General features: G+C 40.8%; 1 long non-coding RNA gene across 1 annotated transcript; it reads right to left on the reverse strand.

Annotated features, from left to right (window-relative positions):
- Positions 1-7,616: 7,616 nt before the first annotated feature.
- Positions 7,617-11,550, reverse strand: LOC119859406. The gene is made up of 3 exons (XR_005294198.2): positions 11,487-11,550; positions 10,297-10,484; positions 7,617-8,336 (listed from the first exon to the last, which is right to left on the reverse strand). It is a non-coding gene; the product is annotated as an uncharacterized LOC119859406 (long non-coding RNA).
- Positions 11,551-24,481: the final 12,931 nt, after the last annotated feature.

Genomic DNA, 24,481 nt, shown 5'->3' on the forward strand with positions numbered 1-24,481 from the left:
AGTTACGCTTGTTCAACCTTATTTCCTTCAATGGTTTGCACAGGTTTCTAAACTCCCTCTCTGATAGTGACACTTTCTGATCAGATAGCTTTCTTTGTTTTTCCAAAAACCACTGATTTTCTCCCAGCCTTTTCAGATGCTTCACTTTCTCCAGTGGGAGGCATTGACATTTAAAGGCAACAAATAGGAATAGACAAACTACAGAGTTCAGATCTAGGCTTCCCCAAAGTTTTATATGTAGCTGGAGGATTTAGATGTAGTTTATTATAGAAACAGAGGCACACATTTTGTGAGTTTTTTGGCTCTACAATCTAAAGGTTTGGGCACCTCTCTCATTTTGAAAGGCCACACCAGTGGACCAGATTCTCAGGTTGTGTAAATCAGCAACATTGCAGTGACTTCATTAGAGCTACACAGATTGACACCAGCTGAAGTCATGACCCATAGTTTCTGCTTCTATTAATGTTTGTTTTCCTTAGTTCTCTTTGCCACTTTTGACTGATAGGCTAGTTTGGTACATTACTTTTCAGTGCTATGGTTATTGCATTGAATACAAATAGATTTGATTTGCTAATCCCCTGTATTGATTTCTAGACATGTTTTCGAAATGTTAGATGATTTAAATCCTTCATTTGAAACAAAGGAACTTGGCATGGAGCTGCTTTACAGTACAACCAGGCCCTTGAAGACAAAGAAAGGACTAGAAGAAAATTCCAGGGGTGACATCAGAACTGAAAATGATGGCTCAATAGCAATATTTGCCAGTCATTGATAAAATCAGAATGGGCAGCCAAAATACTTGTTGCCTGAGCCTGATCTTACAGTAGTTTTACACCAGTGAAACTTCATTGATTTCAGTGGAGTCACCCCAGAGGAAGTGGGATTAGAATACAGCCTATTCTAAGGGATATTTATTCCAGCAACGTCTTCTTTCATAAACAGTCCATAAATTAAACTTCATTTTTAGATCTTATGTTTTTCTCAACATTACCTGGGAGATATGGAATAGGATGAAACTATACTTTTAAAAAATGGCATGTAAAAAGGCTTGAACTCAGTTCTACTCCTTTAGAGCCAATAGGATTTTTCCTATTTAGCTCAATGGAAGCAGGACTGGACCCTAAATCCAGGCCAGTGCTAAGACTACATGATTTAGCACAAGGTGGTGTAAGTGAAAAATTGGACATTTGTATGCCTGAAAGTTGAATATACATTCCAATGATTCAAGATATTCTAAATAGATAACGCTAAGTGAATATTTCCAGGAAGTTGCACTTCAAACTATTCGGTCTATTATAAAGGAGTTTCCTGTACCCCCTCCCTTACAAATAGGGCAAGACTTAGCAAACACAGATTCTAATCTTTGCTGCTTGGGTGTGAATCTAGAGTAATTCCAAATGCCCTCAATTAAATTATTCCAGATTTGCATCACAGTGCAGATTTTGGAAGTCTTCACATATTCAGAAAAGGAGTACTTGTGGCACCTTAGAGACTAACAAATTTATTAGAGCATAAGCTTTCGTGAGCTACAGCTCACTTCATCGGATGCATTTGGTGGAAAAAACAGAGGAGAGATTTATATACATATATATATGTGTGTATATAAATCTCTCCTCTGTTTTTTCCACCAAATGCATCCGATGAAGTGAGCTGTAGCTCACGAAACCTTATGCTCTAATAAATTTGTTAGTCTCTAAGGTGCCACAAGTACTCCTTTTCTTTTTGCGAATACAGACTAACACGGCTGCTAATCTGAAACTTCACATATTCAGTTTCCCTCTTACACAAAAAGGGAGAACAAAAAACTAACTATTTGAATGAGCTGCAAAACCAGATGTGCTACTCACACTTGTATCAAACTAGCATCCAATTAGATAAAGGGACAAAAAGACAATTCTTCTCTTTCTTCTCCCTGAGATTCTCACGGTTAGTTTATATATTTGGGACGGAAGCTAAGCAAGCTACCAAAACCTCTCTCAAAATTGATCATTTTAATGCCAACCCCTTCTCTCCTCCTCTCCCCACCACCCACTTGCTTCTCTTATTCAATCACATCTTAACATGGGGTTGACATTTTCCCTTGTGCCTGCAATTTTTATATCTGCCATTTTGATGACCTACCACGTTCATTTTACTTACAAAATAATTGTTGTAATAGCATACTCAACCCTGTCTCAGAAATAAAGCCTTAGAATAGTATTTCTTCTGCTTTTATTTTCCTATGTTCCCACCATTTACTAGAGTCTTGCATGTGATCTCAGATCGAGTGTGAACAATAGAACAAAAAAATTCCACCCTTCAGTGTCCTCATGATATCTTCATTTTCTCAGCAAATTTGGCCCTGTATACAGCAGATATTAGACATTTATATGGACCCCATTACTATAGCACTTGAGTACCTTCCAATCTTGTGAGGATTAATCTTCACAACACCCTGTGACAAAGGTGCTGGAAATAGGGGTGCTGCCACACCCCTCGTCTTGGAATAGTAATAACCCAAATACATGGTTTCTGCCTTCAGCACCCCTCTGATAAAAGTTGTGCCGGCACCACTGCCTTGTGAGATAGAGAAACATTTTACAGATGGGAACCTGAGACACAAAGAGACTAAGAGACACTGCTCCACAGCTTGAACTACACAGGTGCAAATAGCAATGCACACCAATGTTTCGCTGTAACTCCCCCATGTGGGCATTAAGGAGGCAAATGGAAAGGGTTCCTAGTTTGCATAAGTGTAATCCAGTGCACCTTTTAGCTTGTGCCCACAGTGTCAATATGGGGGAGTTTCAGTGCAGTAGTTTGGTGCACATGCTATTACACTCCTGTAGTCTCAGCTGTGGAGCAGTATAAACAACCTTAAGTGAGTTTATTCCCTACCCCCCAAAACAAAACCACATGCACCATACTGGAAGCAGGGAATTGAACCTGTCTCCCCAAAGTCCCAGGCTGGTGCCCTAACAGGGCTATCCTTCTAGATATTAATGAAAAAAATTCTTCCCCAAAAGTTAACTAGAATTAGTCCCTCATCACTGTGAATCTTGAATTCTCTCCCAACTTGCTTCATCTTTAACACATTTTATGAATTTCATGAGCACAAATTCATATACTGATGAAGTTAGTGAGTATAGACACAAATTGCTGCACTTGTCAAAAACAAACCAAAAAACATTTATGGAATTAAAAAAAATAAAGTGTTATTTCCTGACACAGCTTTTGCAGTGTTTACAACGCTGCCAAATAAGGCAAGCTGTTCTAGAAATCACCTTCAACAAAACAGACAACCACCTGAATCTGCAGATTTAGAAAAATTAATATTCCTGAAGCAAGACTAATTTGTTGAAAGCCTGTCTGTTCATGTCAGATGATGGGAGCACAATGCAATGTCATCGCTCTACATATGCCGGTTTAGAGCATCAGCAACAAATACAGCAGGGGAAACAAAATGCAAAGCTTCTCCCCGCTCTGATTTTTATTCCCATTATCCTAGAACAGAATTGCAGGGAAATCCAGGCTGGATCTGCAACTTTGGCTGTTCTGACAGAAAACTGTCAAATTTATTTAAAAATGGATTATTATTATTATTATTATTATTTAAAAACCTTTCCTTGGACAGGGACACATCCCAAAGGTAGGCATGCATTGACTGCTTGTTTCATATTGTTTATTTGATTTAGGAACGTCCTGATTTGTAATGAAAGCAGAACACCATTTTTAGTGTTGAAAAACGTTTGTATTGAGACATCTACTATTATCCAACACAGCATACTGGATCACTTCTCATTTTCTGCAGCGATAGTATGCCAGGGAAACCTTGGGCCTATGTCTAATCTGTAAAAACAACGAGGAGTCCTTGTGGCACCTTAGAGGTTAACAAATTTATTTGGGTATAACCTTTCGTGGGCTATAACCTAGTTCATCAGATGCATGGAGTGGAAAATATAGTAAGCAGGTATAAATATACAGAACATGAAAAGATGGGAACAAAAAATACAAGTTGGGGGGGGTGCTAACAATGCCAATTCAATTACAGTGGATGTGGCCCATTCCCGACAGTTGACAAGAAGGGGTGAGTCTATCCAAAAGGACTCACCGTTGTTTTTAATGATACAGACTAACACGGCTACCCCTCTGAAACCAGTCTAATCTGTGACACCAGTATGACTCGAGTGATGTTATTACAGTCTACAGAGCTACTCTGGGTTTACATCTGTGTAACTAAGAAAAAAACAGCCCATAGCATTTTACGTTTCCTACAAAAAAGTAAAAGTGATGTGGAACATGGTCCTTATTTAGACGTGTGCTCATAACTCCCACTGAATTCAGTGGGGATTGTACATGGATATCTAGGATGCTTTATTGATCTTGGTTTTAAAACAGCAGAGCATCAAACAATTACAAGTACTGATCTCATCAAGTTATGACATACTATACAGAAGTACAATAGTCACTTTATAGAGACAACTAGGCAAGCTTTTGATGTTTCTGCATAAAAATGAAGTGTTTACTATGCAGTAATTTAAAAGCCTTAGCAGATATACATCCACCACTTTTATTTTAAGTACAACAGTGGCAAAAATATAAGTTAGTAAAATATAAGTTAGTTAGCATTTTTTTATTACATTCAAGGAAATAGACAGAAACAACCTTTTTTGATTCGGACCCTAAAGAGTAGCTGTAGGTCATCCTTATCGAAACTGTGACAACTCCACGTGATGGTGATAACTGATTTAAGCAGTTCTTCACCACCCCACGACCAATTCTATACTCTCAGGATTTTTTTTCCTATTGTTTCCTGTCAGATGAGTATCGATATTTAACATTTGGTTAAAAAAGACCCTGATCTTTTAATATCCATGCTGCTTAAAGTTATGCACCACACACTGATGGAGGAAAAATTCAATTTATTTACCATATACATTAAAATACCTTATTTTTCCACTCCAGACTGAATTTTACAAACAAACTGGAACAGATTCCAGTCTCAGCTATGCCATTGTAAATTTGACTCTCATGTAAAGATCAAGAGGGTTAACAAAACAATTAATGGGTACAAGGGCATGCATATAGCAGGAAAAGCATCTAACAATACCACCACCACCACCACCATCAGCAGGCTCTTATATAGCACTTTTCATCAGTAAGACTCAAAGCACTATGGAAAGAAAGTCAGTACTATATCATTATCCTCATTAACAAGTCGGTGTTATCAGAACCACATGCACCCCAATCATTGCTTCAAATATACTGGTTTTGCATACCCAAAGAATGCCAAATGAGTACTAGTTTAATTATTTTATCATTTTATATCAGTTTTCTGACCCACTTACACCAACATGTAACTTGCCTCAATATTTAAGATACAAGATGGGTAAGGTAATATCTTTTATTGGATCATCTTTATTTTATTTAAGTCACTATTGACTAAGTCATGGAGTCTTTACATAAGTAAAAACTCAGGGTCCAAGTTCAGGGTTTGGTTACATTATTGTAAATCTAGAGTCCTCAGGAACAGAATTTGGCCCTTGGTTCTCACAAGAGTTTTCTGAAACCTTCTGTTGGCATGAATGACTAGTTTTTTAGACGTATAATCAGTCTTTTTTCCTCGAAAGCCAGAAATGTACACCATTCTGACATCAGAATCAGACCCAACGTGTTCAAAAGTTATTGTGCACTCACTTGCTCAAAGATGTAGTCAACAATAGAAGGATTGGCCAAACATCTCCTAAAATCAGATAGTGTGCCCCATTAGCTCTAGCCTATTTCCTTCCAATATCCTGCACTTCTTTATACTAAACACTTTTACAAGGCCATAAATACATACAGCACTTTACAAGACAAGTTAGGTCACAGTCCTGGCCCCAGAGAGCTTAAGCTACAGCACCTTTCCCACCAAATGCATCCGATGAAGTGAGCTGTAGCTCATGAAAGCTTATGCTCTAATAAATTTGTTAGTCTCTAAGGTGCCACAAGTACTCCTGTTCTTTTTGCGAATACAGACTAACACGGCTGCTACTCTGACACCTTTCACACAGTGATTTTAAAACATGTACATGAAGTGTCACAATATCCCTGGGTGGAAGTACATATTTTATCTGTTTTTAAAATGGGTGAACCAAGGTATAATGAGATGTTTTATCCAAAGTCACAAAGCCAGTAACTGAAAGAACTGGAAACTGAACCAAGAATCCTTTTCTTCCAGCACTCTGCACTAACCATAACTATATTTTTGGTATATAGCCTTTGTCAATAGTCCCATAGATGGTGAGACTCATTCTCTAGGATGACAGGCACCAACATAGCTAGTCTTGATCCGACTAGATCCACCTCGTTCAAATAAGTGTTTTGACCATAATTTACTCTGAAACCTTTCATAGGTATGTACATGTTGGAAATAATGCACCAAAAAACTGAATCAATACAAATGCAGTATTACAAGCATAAATTCATCATGCCACCTTATTTAGATTGCAATTTCAACAACAGAATAATCAACTATTTTATATGTAAAGCAGTAGCATATAAAAAGGGACAACATTTTGAGATAGAATTTTACTTCAAAGTTGTAGTGATGTTTATGATATCCATCAAACAGATGAAACAATATAAGGCACAGAAGTTAATATGAGTTACCTAGAAGCAGCAAGTGAATACACATCTGACAGTAATTCTAATGCCATCAGCTGTAGGATCTCTTACAAGCTTTCTGTGAGCAGCATACATGTTTCCTTTACACCACCATGCAATCCTGGAGATTTATCTATCTGGCATATGCAATCTAGTCAAGCCAAGCTACAATGTTCTTATCAATGATGTTCAAGGCACAAAGACCTTCAGGAAGTTGAGTTATTTCGCAGTTCTCAACAATGTGTTTCATGGTTTGTGGCTGCCCACATTGACATAGTGGACTGTGTCTAAAATATCATCGAAATTCTGCTGTAGCACAAATTTCATGTCCACTATGAAACAGGTTCAGAAGGCTTCATTGCCTTTGCATAAATCAAACACAGGTTGACATTCAATGGGGTCCAAGACAAGATAATTATTTCTCACATTCTCTGAGGCCCATGAAGCTCACCACGCATCCTCTATTGTAAATCCCTCACCTGTTAAACTTATCCACAATGGATGAGGTGAGGGTAGGTGACCATGTGGTGGATTAAACAGATCTTTAATTAACGGTAGATGTGGCATATCACACAATTTCATCACGAGCTTTGCCATGCTTTCCTCTCTGTGAACACTGGGCAGAGCAATATTGCACAGAACCTGTACCCATGGTAGATGAGTAGATTTAAGTGTGCCTGAAATAATACGCAGGATGGAATCAAGTTGTATGTCAATCATTTTTGTGTGTGATGAGTGAGCCCATACTGGAGCACAATACTCAGATGCTGAGCAAAAAAGAGTGCCAAGGCTGAAGTGCATAACTGTTGAGCGTTAGCACCACATGTCGTTCCTGCCAGTTTCCCGAGCAGGTTGTTGAACGTTTTGACCACAGTGGCTGTCTTTGTAAGATGGTCACAATATGTGAAGAGTTCTATCCAATGTGACACCTAGATAGACCAAGTGTGAATCATACTTTGCTGACCATTGAGACTATGTTCAGCTCTCTGCTCACTTGTGCATGATGTAAGTGGAAGTCACTCAACACAGTCTTATTTCCGCTTGGTATCAGGTGCCACCAATGACAATTGGCGAGAGCCACCATATCTGTATTCAGAACACTCTCAAGTATGTCAAAGGAGTGTGACTGAGTGATGAGGCATATGTTGTCTGCATAAACAAATGTGCAAGACCTAGTATATGGTAGATTATTCTAATATGAATTGAACAACACTGGAGATAATACAGATCCCTGCGGGAAGCCAGAAAGATTCCTGGAGAGTGAAGGTTTATTAAGGTACTGCATTTTGACAACTTATACAGTGTAAAATGTTAGAATGTTTTCTGGTTTTGCAATGTTTTTAACAGCAGCAAGAAAATGCATTACAATTCAGGCTACTTGGGTCATTAAACTTTCAATGCCTCGTCACAGTGCCAGTACAGAGTGAAAGATCCTTCCACTTGATAAAACTCAAGGCAACTTTACACATTTTATTTTTAAAAAAATTCCTGTGTGGAAATAACCCCTTTGGAGGTTATAACATTATCTTTCTCTCACTAATTCAATGGTTTATACTTGTCTTACACAGAGCCAAGTATATTGCCAGAATTTAACAATAAAGAGAAATTAACAGTACATGCAGATACTTCTGAAGCAGAAACAGGTCAGCCCTGAGACAGCTATGAGGTGGTGAAGCTGAGGAGTATCTTGTCCTATTCAGCAGTAGGAAAATCTATCCAAGAGAAAAACAGAATGCAGTCTGCTTGACAGATTGAGACATTGAGGTGCTTTGTTACTAACTTTAAGACCAACTCAAATACCTATCAACAGATTCATCCATTGACATGGATAAACCAATGAAGGGTAGGAATGCTTGGCTCATGTGGGATGGCATATTTATTCATTCATATTCACTGTGAAGGATTGGCTGATAAAGCAGCATAAAAGAGGATTTTAATATTTTCATTTGTAGTACAATGTCTTTAGTGAAAGATTTCAGAGTAGCAGCCATGTTAGTCTGTATTCGCAAAAAGAAAAGGAGTACTTGTGGCACCTTAGAGACTAAAATTTATTAGAGCATAAGCTTTCGTGAGCTACAGCTCACTTCATCGGATGCATCCGATGAAGTGAGCTGTAGCTCACGAAAGCTTATGCTCTAATAAATTTGTTAGTCTCTAAGGTGCCACAAGTACTCCTTTTCTTTTAGTGAAAGAATGAACTTTCTCCTAACCTGGGGTCAGGAGCGTGTTGAAGTTTGTTGCTGAAGTTTGTAGCAGAGGCCAGACTCTTAGGGAACGTAAAAGGTACAGATTTCACCCCTTCCTTGTCTGGATAGCAGACTGGGCTATAAATTCCATTGTTCAAGGTTCTTAAGAGTGAAGTCTCCAAAGTGGGTGGAACACTGTTCTCGTCTCAGGTACATTGGGCTGCACTTACTCTCATTTTAGTTGAAACCTCCCTGCAAGAGGGGGACACAGACCCTTCCTGGCACAAGAGTTTGTATTGTCTCTTCGCTCCTGTGTCTACCAGCAAGTCTCTTAGCCTTTACACTTTGATCCTAATTTTATCTGTAGACATGTTTGGCAACCCCTGTGCATACAAGTCTGAAAGGCCCTTAGACATAGGCTTGCTATCAACGTCTGGAGGAATACATTCCTGGATACACAGGGGTTAATTTGTTTTTAGAAAGAACATGGAGCACTGTTACTAGGCAGAGGCACCACCAGGAAGTCATCACCTTGGCTAGGCAGAGAGTATTTAGCACAGCGAGTAAGCTGGATAGCTGCCAACTGCAAGACTATAAAATAAATGCCTCCAAAAGGTAACAAGTACTGCAAGGTGTAGATCTGGCACACACTGTTGGGGATTTTACCATCTACAATTCTGTTCTAGTGTAAAGGATACAGGAATATAAGGTAATGGAATAGAAATGGTGGTTCAGGGAACTGGAAGCGCAAACAATGGCAATCTCATTTGCTTAAGAGAGCCAAGTAGCTATGTATTCCTTCTCTCCTGTGCAACCTAGTCTAGGAGTGGAATCCACTCAATCATTTTTCAACCTGAGGGTGGGAAAAATCAGACAAGACCAGAAGCTCATGACTATTACAGCTAGATGGGAGGGAGAGTCCCAACTTTTTTTCTGTTATAATATGGGGGTGATGTAGAGAGGAGGTTGAGAACCACTGATGACTGAGCAAAAAACAGAGATGTGGATATTTAGACAACTTTTGAGAAATGGTATTTAAGTAATGTCGGCCCTGTATGTAATGAATTATGTACCAAACTGTAAAAAGAAAAGGAGTACTTGTGGCACCTTAGAGACTAACTAATTTATTTGAGCATAAGCTTTCGTGAGGTACAGCTCATTCTAAGCTTATGCTCAAATAAATTTGTTAGTCTCTAAGGTTCCACAAGTACTCCTTTTCTTTTTGCAAATACAGACTAACACAGCTGCTACTCTGGTACCAACTTGTGTTTTACCAGTCAGCTGCATAACTATGAGCACCTGCAGCCATGCAAGTACAGGATAATAGCAATCATATTATGATTTGAAAAGCCACTCAGAAGAGAGACAATGCAGGAGCACAATGAGGAGACCAGTTATTCATGGTGTAAGACAGAGTTTGCTGGCTTAGCAACTGCAGATCTGTGTGTCCTGCTAAAAAGACAGTTTTTACAATGATAAAACCTACCATAGTTAGGTGAAATTATGAGGCTACTGGCATGCCTCCTGTCTGTGCTCATACAGATTTGGAGTAAGACTGCCACCAGGTAACATGCAATACAGCTGGCATATCATTACTTCAGTGTATATAAAGAGGAGCGATAAATCATCTCCAGCTTCAGGGATTAGGGCCTCCTGCCAAATCCTCAAGAATGCCTGACATTTGATAAGAACAAAAATATGAGTTAATACTACTTAGGTTCTATGTCTCTTTTAAGCTAAACTAGGCAATATTTATTCTATATTCTTAGATTATCAGAATATTATATATATATATATATATATATATATATATATATATATTATTGTGCATATCCTGCAAGAACATTGCACAGTAATGATCCTAAGAAAATGCTGCATATTTTGTGCAGCCATACCTCCCACTGAAGTCTTTGGTAAGTTTGGCTGCCCAAGGACTGCAGGACAGAGCTCTTATTTTGTTCATGAATGTAGGGGTGGGTACCTATTAGTTACCACCATTGATGAGCTGCCAAAATCTTAACAACCAGTTCCCTCCTCGCCCTACGAGGGGGTCGTGGCCCACCCCCGAACCCCAGGGACTCCTGCCCCATCCAACGCCTCACGTTCCTTGATGCCCCCCGACCCCTGCCCCATCCACCCCCCTCCCCTGTCCCCTGACTGCCACCAGAACTGGGAAGGAGGGTCTCGTGGGCCACCAAAAGGGCAGGGTGGGCACCCACTAAGAGCCAGAGGGACCTGCCGGGGGGCGAGATGGGGAATCCCAGAGGTGCTTACCTGGGGCAGCTCCCAGGAAGCATCCGGCAGGTCCCTCTGGCTCCTAGTAGCGGGGGAGCGGCCACTCCCCACACTGGTCACATCAAAAGTGGCGCCTTAGGTGCTGACTCCCTGGGTGCTCTGGGGCTGGAGCACCCACGGGGAAAATTTGGTGGGTGCAGAGCACCCACTGGCAGCTCCCTGCCCCTCTCATCTCACCTCACCTCACCTCCGCTCCGCCTCCTCCCCGAACACGCTGCCCTGCTCTGCTTCTCCGCCCCAAATCAGCTGTTCTTGCGGGAAGCCTGGGAGGGCTGAGAAGCAGGTGGTGGCTTTGCACTCAGGCCCAGGGAGGTGGAGGTGAACTGGGGCGGGGAGCGATTCCCCTGCACCCCGCCCCTCCCCACCCTCCCCCAGAGTTACCTGCTGCAGTGCGGGCGACCCTCCTTGCACCCTCCCACCCCAGCTCATCTCCGCTCCGCCTCCCTGGGCCTGAGCGCGAAGTCACCGCTTGCTTCTCAGCCTGCCCCGGCTTCCCACGCGAACAGCTGATTTGCGGGAAGCCGGGGGAGGGGGCGGAGAAGCAGAGTGGGGCGGTGCATTCAGGGGAGGAAGCTGAGGCAGAGCGGAGGTGGGGTGGGGTGGGGCGGGGAGCTGCCAGTGGGTGCTCTGCACCCATCAAATTTTCCCCGTGGGTGCTCCAGCCCCGGAGCACCCATGGAGTCGGTGCTTAAGGCATCACTTTTGGCCACCTGTTAAATTTAGAAGCCCTTTTAGAACCGGTTGTCCCTCGTGGGACAACCGGTTCTAAAAGGGCTTCTAAATTTAACAACTGGTTCTAGCGAACCGGCTCCAGCTCACCACTGGTTACAACAAATTTAACCTTCACTTCTGTTAAAATGCTTCTCAAAAAAAGTATTCAGAACCCAAAGAAAAACCTGAAGATCTCAAAGAAGCATAGTATCCATTCCTCGAACATAGATCTAAAAGATATTACCACAGCTAAAATTTTAACTGGGAGTATGTCAGCTGAGTCCAACAGCTTATCAACAATGGAATGATATATGTCCCCTTTTCATATCCTTCCCAAACCATCTATTGATTGATCATGAAGTATGTACAAAAACAAACAAAACATTCTGCTTCATTTGTACGAGTTCTTCTGGATCCAAGACCTGGGAGCTTCTTTCAATCTACTATGATTATACTAGTTCAGGAGAATTCCTCTGAGACTTCTTGATGATCAGTTAATAGCTGAGGATTCACATATGTTCAGGAGCTGTTATGCTGCCATACAACTGGCTAGCCCTTTATTATAAGGTGAAAGTAGAAGTAATATTTCAATTTTTGATATGCTTGGTCTATAGATTCCATACAAGGAATACAAGTAGAGATGTCTAAAGCCACAAAAACTCAGAATCAGGTTTGAGTTCAGACATCCCCAAAGTCAAGGTATATTCAGACCAGGGTTTTTTTGCTTTGGTCCATCTTGAATGACCAAGCTAACCTTATGGAATGCAGATTTTTAGGGAGAAAAGGAAAGTATTTAAGTGATATAAGTGGTCATGGACCTAGCCTGAATCATAAATTATTAATTACACAAGAAGTTATAGAACAGGAAATAAAAATATTTAATCTTTTCTGTGTCTGGTAGTATGTGATGGAAGCTGCCATCCTGACAGCACCTCTTGCTAAAATATGACCAACGTCAATCCCATAAAACTCATTACTGTTCAGAAGTAGTTACTGAATGGGAAAAAGTTTCAATTTCAAGACAAAACAACATGCAAATTTACACTATTCTAATATTACAAAGCTTAGCACTGCAGACAGAGGTCTCAGACCGTCTGGACTAAAGAGTTCAACAGAAAGGAACATATTACATGCACAATATCTGTATTAATAAATACCTGCAGCAAGCAATGAAATATGCTGCAAAGGAGACAGACGTATGCACAGGGTACATGTAGCCATTACATCATTGCTCCACCTCTTGCATTGCTAGCCATTCAAAGAATGACATTTGAGAGTCTATGAAACAATTCAAGGAAGATACTTGTCACCCTGCATGAGATGCAATAGCCCAACTGGCCAGTAAGAAATAGTAGATTCTGCTTTCTATCAGACCCCTTTTCCTTCCCTTGTATGGAAAGAAAAACCTTTAAATACAGACATAAAAACCATAGAAAAGGATTTTTCCAGTTTACATCTTTTGAGAATTATCAACTGCCATTAGTGGGCTTGTTTTTTCCTATTTTTCCTCAGGCCCAAATTCTATGTGCATACCCTCAGGCCGCCACCAGCCCATGAAACGTCTGAGCACATGCTTGGACCCAGCATTGGCAGTGAATGGTTATACTGAAGTGGACATGCATCTAAACACCACATAAGCTAGCTCCCTTGAGAGATTCTTCAGCGCTCCCCTTTTAGGAGAAAATACTTTAGCAGCAGGGGTGCTATAGGTAGGGCTGGGGTGCTTCAATGGAGCTGAGGAAGTCTGTATACCACCTACCTGCCTCTTTACTGCTCTAGCTTGTATAACCAGTTTTCCACAGTGAAACTAAATTAATGACCAATTTAACCACCTCAAAGAAACAAACCTATAAATAGTAATAAAGCTAGAAGACATGAAGAAACAAAATCCAATGAACAAGAAGAGAGTTTAGAAATAAAACTCCAGAGGTAATTGAAGAGATCACTGCTAAACCTTTATATAGTATTGTTCTGAACAAAGTATAGTTGGGTTAGAGAATCATAGAATCATAGAATCATAGAATATCAGGGTTGGAAGGGACCCCAGAAGGTCATCTAGTCCAACCCCCTGCTCAAAGCAGGACCAAGTCCCAGTTAAATCATCCTAGCCAGGGCTTTGTCAAGCCTGACCTTAAAAACCTCTAAGGAAGGAGATTCTACCACCTCCCTAGGTAACGCATTCCAGTGTTTCACCACCCTCTTAGTGAAAAAGTTTTTCCTAATATCCAATCTAAACCTCCCCCATTGCAACTTGAATCACTCATGAACCAAACATGATTTTCACTAGAAGCATTAGCCAGTCGATTAATAGTTTTCAGCCTATGGTTTGATCATTTTAACTCCCTCTCCCCCCGCTCCCGACCTGTATTAGTTGGGGGACTCAATCATATCAGAGTCCCACTGAGCAGGATGCTGTACAAACAGCAAACAAAAGAGTTCCTGCCCCTAAGCGTTTGCAATCTAAGAGCCAGATTTTGTCTCCCTTACTCAAATTGTACAGTACCTTATTCCTCAAACAGTCCCATTGAAACCAGTGGGATTACTTACTGAGTAAGATATTGGTTGACATGATTAAAGCTGTCAGCATCTGGCCTTAAAAAAATGACAAGATGCAAAAAACTAGTATAACTGAAGGAGGACCAGATTTTGGAACCATTACATTAAGCGGTACCATACTATTTGAAAAGCCCCACTGAAAAGTCCCCCACAGTGAGGTGCTAACACGGCAAGTAAGGATGCAAAAATTTGGCCTAAGCAGAGGGAATAGTGGAAGGAAGACAAGGCCAATGAACTACAGCACCTAGGCACTTCAGTAACACAAATAAATAAGGTTAACAGTGGCAGGAATACATGAATAGTCATGCACACAGTTTGAAGGGTTTAAATCAATTAAAATAATTTACACAACAGATACTAATGATGTCAGTGAGCTCAGTTTTTATAAACTAAATGAACAAACAAGTAATTCATTATTCATATTGTGTGGTTGATTATCCAACTCGCATAGCATCAGCCCTGCACCATGCCTCAACAAACAGCATTTTAAGTGGAGAACAGCAAATATTGAACACTACACTTTTTGGTACAGATTTTCAGAAAAATCATTCATGCTAAAAATTGCAGACTCATCAACATTTTCAGGAATAGCCAACAGTTGTACAAGTACTCCTCAATAACATATGATCCCGTAAATCACCATAATTAAACTCAGATTCTATTTGCAAAAATATTTGTGAATTAGTTTGTTAAGGGTATATTTTAATTATTCAATCAGTTCTGATTTTAAATCATAAGTAATGGTATGAAAATGTAACTTAAGTACTGAAGACGTTAACTGACTTCTTTTAGGGTATGTTTGGTTAAATTCTTCTTACATTATAGTATAAAAAGGCTTTCATTCTGCATTAAATGAGTATGGATTGTCTTTTTGTTTTGTGTTCGCACAGCACCTTGTGCAGTGAGGTCCTAGTGTAAGACTAGGAACCTGAGGCACTAAAACGATGAAATTTCGGCCTCATTGAAGGCAACAGCAAAACTGCCATAGATTTTACTGGAGCCAGGATTTCACCCAGTACTTATTTTAATGTAACTGACATCAGAATCTTGTCCAAAGTTCAGGTATTAAACACATAGTAGTTATGCAGACAGAATGGTGAAAATCTGTTGCCAAGAAGAAAATATTTAGGGTGCCCAGAGGCACTAAACACACACACACACACACCCCCTTCTTAGGAACAGCAATTACAGGCTGAAAGTAAAACTGGCAATATGTTCATTAAGGGGGGAGTGGGGCAGGGGCATTTCTACACATATACTATTAAATCTGTAGGAATATGCTTTTCTTGTTATCAATATTTACTTCAGAGATTTAATACCAGGATGTTCCAGTCTTCAGTTCCAGTTCTTGAGCTTCAGAGACAGATTTTTAACTTGCTAGGTAGGGAATTTAACTTCTAACAAAAAATTGAATTGTATAATTTCTTAATTGGCTGAATGACTGTATTCTGAATCTAGTGAAACTTGTCCACATTGACACTAACCTTATGGTGTCTATGCATTTAGCATAAGGGAATCTCGCCAGTTTACATTTCCCAAGGATAAACATTTTTTGCTGTTTTTTCTGCTTGCTGGGTGAATTTTCACTGTCACTGGTTTGCAATCTGAGACACTGCATCAGAATGCAGAATAAGATATAGCAAGGGCAGAATGCATACTTCTCTCTCTCCAAACTCCACGTAGCGTACAGCTCAGATCCTGTGTTAGCCTAAATGCTGAACCCAGGATCTCTTTACAATAAGAGAAATGATACACACCCTCTCAATTTGCAAGATACATTTGCAGTTCTGAATCAATAAACATGTTATCAGTTCGTTCCCTCCCCCCCACCCCCCATCTTGCAGATGGAAAAACTGGTGGAACACAGCATATCAACACCACTTAGCATTTCTATAATGCTTTTAAATTATTTATATTGGGTAGTGCCTACTGTGCTAAGTACTATAATCAAAGGAAACAAAAAGATGTTTGCTGCCCCACAGAGCTTACAGACATATTAAATGTTATGTTGATCCAAGAGGAATTAATAACTAAAGTGCTAAGAAAGGGTTGATGCACCCTGGCACCCCAGGATATGTTTTGTACAAAATATGCCATGTGAGGTATCATTCTAAAGGACTTGATCTGCTAGACATTAATATCTCGTTGGATTTTATATGAAGTTATGCATGTATTACTGAAACATGTTGTGAGGTTGAAAACACCCACAAGCAGCCTTTCAGGTACAATAGTAAAAAGGCCAAACAATGCTAATGGCTCATCGAGGAAATGCAGACAAGCACAAGGATTACGCCAGGAACTGTGTACAATAGAAATCTCTCAGAGATAGCACTACACAATGGGAACTGTTTGACCGAGGTCACAAACGAAAGAGCTTACCAGCAAGTGGAAAGAATATATAAAAAGGGGCAATGACATCCTGGTGGTACCTCACTCTCCCTACAAAAAACACACATGGAAACACCTGAGAGGCAAGGACTGAACTGTGGGAAGTGATGGTCCCAGGATAGAGGGATTCTTAGCATGAAAACCTGGAAAACCCAAGCTGCAGAGCCAAGGCAGCTTGTGCCTTAAGAATCTGCCAGCCTGTTTATCACTCAGAGTGAGAATTTGCTAACTCATATCCTACCTATCTAGTGTGCTAAGCTCAGTTTGTGGTTTTGTTTATTTACTAAAGATAATCCGCTTTGATCTGTTTTCCATCATGTATAAATCACTTTAAAAAAATCTATCCTTTTGTAGTTAATAAATTTGCTTTTGTTTTTTCTAAAACCAGTGTATGGAAATTATAACTCTGAGCAGAAAGCTGTTGCATCCCTCTCTCTACATTGAGGGAGAGGGTGAATTTTATGAGCATACACTGTACAGTTCCCTATGCAATGCAAAGCGGTATAATTTTGGGTTTACACTCCAGAGGGAGATGCATGCCTTAGCAGCTGGGAAGCCTTAGCTGAGCCTTCCCATACAGAGCTGATCTCAGCATCTGTGTGAAGCTGCAGTTGGGCATGTGTGTATGCTGGTGAAAGAGCAAGATTGTGATGCTGTAATAAGTTGCCACATTCTCCAGTGTGAAAGGGAGCCCAGGCTGGTGGGTCAGGTAGGCTCTATGGTACCCCAGTTCCAAGTGGCACCCCGGGGGAACACATCACAAAGGTCAAACTCTGTTCTCAGCTACACCAACACAATCCTAGTGACTGAAGCTAAACCCTCGCCACAAGGTTTTGCTCCCAGGTATTTTGTGTGTGTGTGTGTGTGTGTGTGTGTGTGTGTGTTTATATTTTAGGGAGTAAAAGGACCAGGTTGCCTACCATCTTCCTGTAATGAATTCATAACCTTGGGAATTGGTGCAGGAAGGTTGTGGACTGAAGATACCTGATCACCCTTTGAAGAAATAAAGGCTCCTTAATAGGCCAGTGCTCATGGAATTATCTAGATGACACAATGACCACATTGTATTTTCAAGCAACATTTTCTTCCTTCAGATCTGCACAAGACGTTAGCCAGCCCTTTGTGATGCAAAATAAAAACATGGCTGGCTCACACAAAAACATTTTTAATAACTTGTTGGCCTTTCATTTTTACATTATAAACACCAACTATCAAGCAAAACTAAATAACCAATGACAGTGTTCCCCTCTTTCAGATTGGGAACTGAAGACTTCCTGCTCACATCACTTGCCAGACCTCAGCTCTGGGTATCAAAGTCAAGTGACAAGACTGATCACAGCAAATTCCTTCATTGCTAGGCTCCGTGAACCAGTACAAATATAGCCATGACTGTGGACTTTAGGCTTACAGAAAAGAGGGAGAAGTCACAGCAGATCACTGAGTCCATCTCCACTGCAAGAGTGTAATACAGACCCTCAAACAAGGGGAGTATCAGGTATTGTTCTTCCAATCCTGGAAACTAAGATCTTGAGGGAGGGAAATTTTCCCTACCCTTATTGCATGGAAGAGTTCTAACTCCCTCATTTCCACTTTTTAAGCATACGAGAGGTGACACTGAGTATCTCTCCATGACTAGCTCATGTAACTTGTCAGTGTCTCATTTGGAATTCAATACAAGGTACAATCTGAAACAGATCTCCAATACGAACACCCCAGTCTTCTAGTAAATGGATTCCTGCACCTGTGTAGAGCCCTGTTGACTTCAGTGGAGCTCTTTGCCCTCCTGTGTGGTCCTCAGAGCAGGATCATGGTCTCACTTTGCAGCAGATCTAGAGGAGGCTTGGACCCAGCATAAGATCAATGGAAAGTTTCCTCTTGAATTAACTTTTCTAATGCAAATGCTATTGTCATGGCATCATTTAATATCTTTTAATGTGTGCTTAGGTTTTCTTTAAAACATCTTTCAGTCTGTGGCTTGCTTTGTAAGAGACACCCTCCAATGGCTATTTCCTGGTTAGATACTAAAATCCCTCCCCTGTCTTAAAATGCCTTAGTCTGTGGACCACTGAGTGTTAACAGACTACCTGTTAAGGTGTAACAGCTGCTGTCTGTTAAAACAGCACTGAAATTCTAGAACCATCTGAAGCAAATCTCAAATTAAAACTTGTTAAAATGTAGAGCCCAAAGGTGGAATCTTGGCCTAATTGGAGTCAATGGGAGTTCTGCCATTGACTTCACTGAGATCAAGATTTCACTTTAACGGTCTAATCCAGAAACCCTCATCTAGGGTAAACTTCCACAGATTTGAGTTTTGAGTGGAAGCTGTACTGCCATCTTCACTCAATCCTTCACTGCGAAATGGAAAAGATGACTTAGTAGTTGTCTTCCACTTCTAATTCCTTTTTGAGTTCCAAGAGTTGGTTTCTATAAAACTCAGATTTAAAGATGATCCAAAAAATAGAGGGGGAAATGATGTGCCCTTATTTGCTTTCTTATGTATAGAAAGCCATGAGAGGTTTCAATCCATCCCCTCCCTCCATCTCTTTTACAAATGAAAAAATAAGCTTTTTTTTATGTAAGAAATAGCAGGTCTTTCCTTCCATTTTTGCAGGACAACACTCTGGATTAATTGAGACCTTTTCAATATATGCTATCAAAGTAAGAATGTATAAAACTCTGTCTTAACGCTTATTTCAGCCAAATTCCTTAGAAACACTTAAGAGAAGCTGTCATTAGGTTTCAGACTTTCCTCTCTAAGTTAAAGGCTGAGAAAGCTCCCACTTAAGATGTCTAATAATCCAAAGATTCCTATAGCAAACACCGTGATCACGACTTTGTTGTTGATGATATTTCTGAGTCACACAGAAAACCAAAGGGCAAAATCAATACTGTAGGGACCACAGAAACAACCCCAACTCTAAATACTGTGGACAAATAAAATAATTTGGTGATAGCTTAATTCATAGAGCTGAGCAAAAATTCCTAATGAATGTGTTCAGTTAATTGTCACAATCTGGATTGTGATTGTGATTAATTCTGTAAATCATGTTTCTATCCCCTGATTAGACTACCTGTGTATCTAACCAACTCATCATAACCTGAAATTTTTTCAATCGAATGTAGAACTCTAAATACCTCTTTGGTAAATATTTGTGCCTAAAATTTGCTTTTCATGTGTATTTGCATTAGTGAAGCTTGAAATGTTAATGTGAATGCCCAAGTGTAAAAGGGTGGACTGGCCCTTTATGGAGACTCAGGCACAAGTATAGCTGAGCCCATTTGTCAGCCTTCCAGGTTTGAGCTTGGGCCAGTTGTTGGGTCAGGTGATCAGATGTCATCAGATGATAGCCTGAGGGTGGTGCCGCTTACAAGAGAGCACCTTCTCAGGGATACATTCAGGCCTGAGGTGAGAGAGACCTGGATGAGTCTTTCTAAGGTGGATCAGGTTCTGGAGTGGAACTGGCTGTTCTCTCTTGCTTAGAAGGAACTGGGGCCTACAGCCTTGATACAAAGGTGGTTGAAGGAGCCTGGTACAATGGGAGCTCAGAAGTCCTGAGGAAGGGTGTCCCTAGACAGAAGTAGCCAGAACAGGATAGGGTGGATGAGTGTAGAAGAGAGAGAGGGCTCATACTTTCTTAGGACCCTATGCTGGGAGTTTCAGTGCAGGTGGGAGGAAGTCCCACTTCTGTTGTCTTGCATCAACAGGGCAAATGGACTGCAGAGCACAGGAGGAAAAGGAAGTATAGTGCAGTGAAGGTGAAAACATGGTGTGGCCCTGTGATGGTGCACTCTGATGAATCTTGTCCTGTTCTATGATAAGGTTCTTTGGTTGGATGGTTCTGTTGGACTTTTCTTTACCCTTGGGAAGAGGGGGATGGATTCTATGGTTTTGCCAGAAAGATTGATAAGAAGTGCATTAGTTTGACCAATGTGTAGAAACTGAGGCAGCGGCAGGGTCTGACACCAAATTAAGCGAGACCTTGTTCACAACCCTTGGTGCAACATGTTGAAATAAAAGGTTGCTTCAAATTCAAATGAAGGTTCATGGACAACTTGCCCCACTTTCAGTAGCAGTTCAATTCCTTTTTCCTGTAAAAGTAAAACATGAAATTCCCTTGTTGTAGTCAGACAAAGGTATTAAGTGACTGCAACTTACTTTGGAATAGAGATTTGACAACTCCCATATTTTGTTTCCATATTCTAATTCCCAGACTAATTTTTTTCTCTTTTCATGAATCCTTCTTTCTTAAAGCAGGTAAATTCTCATTTTCAAACCATTCAGGGTAACTTTAAAATAACTTTTCTGTTCCATGTGCTCCTTGTTGCCTTTTTTCTACCATAGCTGGCTCCATGGAATTTGCCTGACTTGGAAGAGAGAAGGGAATGACTCTACCCACCATCCTAGCAATTCTTAGAAGAAGAAATTCTTTACTCTCTAAGGGCATGGCTACGCTTGCAGATGTAGAGCGCTGTAAGTTAAACCAGGCCTCAGAGACCGCAGCAGGGAAAGCGCTGCAATGAGTTCACACTGTCAACTGCAAGTGCACTGGCGTGACCACATTTGCAGCACTTGAAGTGGCATTGGGAGCGGTGCATTATGGGCAGCTATCCCACAGAGCACCTCCTCCCATTCTGGTGCTGTGGCTTGTGGGAAGGGGGGTGTAGGGCATTCTGGGTCCTGTCTCAATGCCCCAACACCAACTTGTTACAGATCCCATTCAAAAGGAACTTTAGAATGGGAGCACCCAAAGATAGTGATGATAAAACTTGGCCACCATTTTTTTGCTAAACTGGCTATGTGAAAATTGCTGCTTCCTTTTCAAATAACATGCATTCTGGGAAGGCCAGACCAGTACAGAGGCTGTGCATTTGCTTTGTGTTTTATACCTCTGGTGATAATTAGAGACACAGGTTCGTTTTATTCCCTCACTTTGTAGTCTCTCAGGCTGACCGTTCAGGTGCTAGAGGTGCAGGGGACAGCTCTGTAATTTTAAAATATTTCCCAAATCTTTTGCGAGAGAAAACTAAGCCACAAGATTTGGCCGAGAACATGTACCTGCAATTTAAACCTTCTACTAAAGAGTGAGGGAAAAGCCTTCTTGTGAAAGTTTCCATTGTATGGTGCTGTGTAAAAGTAGTGCCCCATTTAAATAATCACAAGCCTCTAAAGTGTGAAATTTGCCTACATGTCTGTGCATAGACCAGAAAACCCAGTCAGGTAGGGTATCTGATGGCAAAACTTGCATATGCTTCAGCAGGAGTGGGATTGGGTCCCTAGTGGAGGTTTCAGAAGTAGGCATACTGTGTATGATATATTTATTGGGTGGGAAATATATATTTCCCCTCCCTTCCCCTCAGTCTGCATATTGGGGGGGTGGACGTTCAACTGCATCTTCTGCACCCTTGCAGGCACATCTCCATGTTGGGAGTCCATGCATTGGTAGTGAGAGGAGACTGCACAGGCTTAGGGGAGGAGTAGGCAAGCTCAAGGTGGGGGGTTTGATCCTTCAAGGGACTGAATGCCATCAATTCCCATTGACTTCACTGGGAGTTGAGTGCACTTCACAAGTTGGAACTCAGTGAAAACAAACATACAGAACAATTAAAATGCCATGTGGTGGGTGGGGATGCAAAGCAGAGAAATATTTTTGTCAGAATCCTAGTACCTGGTTTTAGGACAAGATGCAATGTAAAGAGAACAGCTTGGGTAAGATCTTCAAAATCCCTTAGTAAGCTTTGAAAATTTCAGTCTGTACCTGTGTGGGGCCACAGCCCATTGGAATCCTCCCACACAGTGCCTAATTTTTTGTGAAAGATACTGTCAGTTAAACAAGTTTCTTGCTATCCACAGATCCTTGCGAAATCAGATATACACAAAGAACAACTGGCTTAATATTATTATGTCAGCTAAGACCCCAGCTAAGAGTGAGGGCTCCAGTTGGCACTGTCTCTGCCGAGAGCTTAAGGAGAGGTTTGGAAAAAGGGCCTAAGGGAATTAGGAGCAAAAGTCAATGGGACTTTTGCTCCCGAATAACTTTGACAATTCTTAAAATCTCTTCCTTAGTTTATCTACCTTAGGTACTTAGTATCTGAGCACTTCACAATCTTTAATGCATTTATTTTCTCACCTTTTTACAGAGAGGAACTTGAGGCACAGATCCTCAAAGGTATTTCGGCACCAGAGACTGACATACCCAGGATCACAGAGGGAGTGTGTGGTGAAGCAGAGACTTGAACCCAGGTCTCCCAAGACCCAGGCTATCACCCTTTCCCTTGTCCTGTCCTTCATCTCTTAATAAACAGGACAGACAAGGGATGGGGCATGGAGAGAAATGATCTCCCCAAGGTGTCACAGTAGGTCGGTGGTAGAGCCAGGAATAGACCTCAGGTCTCCTGACTCCAAGTCCAGTGTCCTATCCACACTAATTCCCCAAACAATTATGAGATATTAACTATTGATTCTGTAATGGGTAACTAATTGATGTTACAGTACTAATGCCTCTAAAATGCATACCCGACCTTATTGTTTATAACAGATAAACCTCTAATGGTCAATAAATACCTGGTAGCCAGCACTTGAGCATCTGTCACCTTCTTGTTCAAGTTAGAAAATCTTTTCTCTAGTGCTTGTCAGGGAATATCAGTGGGGAGTGGTGTCCATTGTAGGAATTAGGAATAGATTTTTTTTTTAGGGTAGATAATTTCTTTTAAAATCTGGAGCAGATAAGGCTTGTTTTAATATACAGTAAGCCACCAAAGCAACTGTTTCAAATCCAGTTGCAATGAACCAGGGATAGGAATCAATGCTATTTTCAGTCTCTTCCTTCCTCATGGAGTGACATTAAAAGTTGCTAAACACTGGGGTTGCTTTGTCTGTCTGTATGTTTTTAAGGTGGGTATGCTCCATGTACTCTCTCTCTTCAACCCTGAGAAAGCCTTTTGTTCAACAGCATGTAGTCCAAGTTTTTAGTTTCATAGAATTATAAATAAAGAAGCGGGTTTTATTATAAACATTTTATAATATGGTTTCCTTCCCATTCAAAACTGTTTGGCATTTATATTTTTATTAAAACATGTTAAAGCGCTTCCATTATTAAATAGTGCTTGAGGGAACCAATGAGGGGGAAGAAATTTGGCATAAGTCCCAGTGCAATTCAGAGACAGAAGACTGAGGATGCTAACTACCCTATAAAATGACAGTAATTAAAATTAATGAAAAATCACTGCATAACACCTACCACTTGACATATTTCCCCAGGTGATTAGATTCTTTGCAGAATCCTAGAGAGACCCATGACACTAAGCTTTGAAGCTTCCTCACCCCTCAGCTTCACCTCTGCTTTAAAATGCACTCATAGCTGAACAAATATTCCAAAGGAAGGTTCATTAACTGAAAATATTCCTAGTTCTCTAACCTGTAATATGGTGGGGCTCATAGCTAGCTTAGTTGTATAGTGGCAGCACAACACGACAGATCAGAGTTCCAGGCCTCTCATGATTCCTTCCTGCTAGGTGAAAAGCACTACTGAGATAGCGAGCTCCGCATCTGAGAGGGGAATGAAAGCCTTTGTCTGATTCAGGAATAGAACTAATTTACTCCAGGGGCTATGGCCAGCTGTTCCGCTGCTAGAGGGAGAATCACCTGTATGGCCTGTGAGGGAGGGTTTATTCATTCCGAGAAGGTGAGTGAATACAGAACTGCTCTAAAATTGCACACAACC

Source organism: Dermochelys coriacea, chromosome 7, assembly GCF_009764565.3.
Source record: "Dermochelys coriacea isolate rDerCor1 chromosome 7, rDerCor1.pri.v4, whole genome shotgun sequence".
Taxonomy (NCBI): Eukaryota; Metazoa; Chordata; order Testudines; family Dermochelyidae; genus Dermochelys; species Dermochelys coriacea.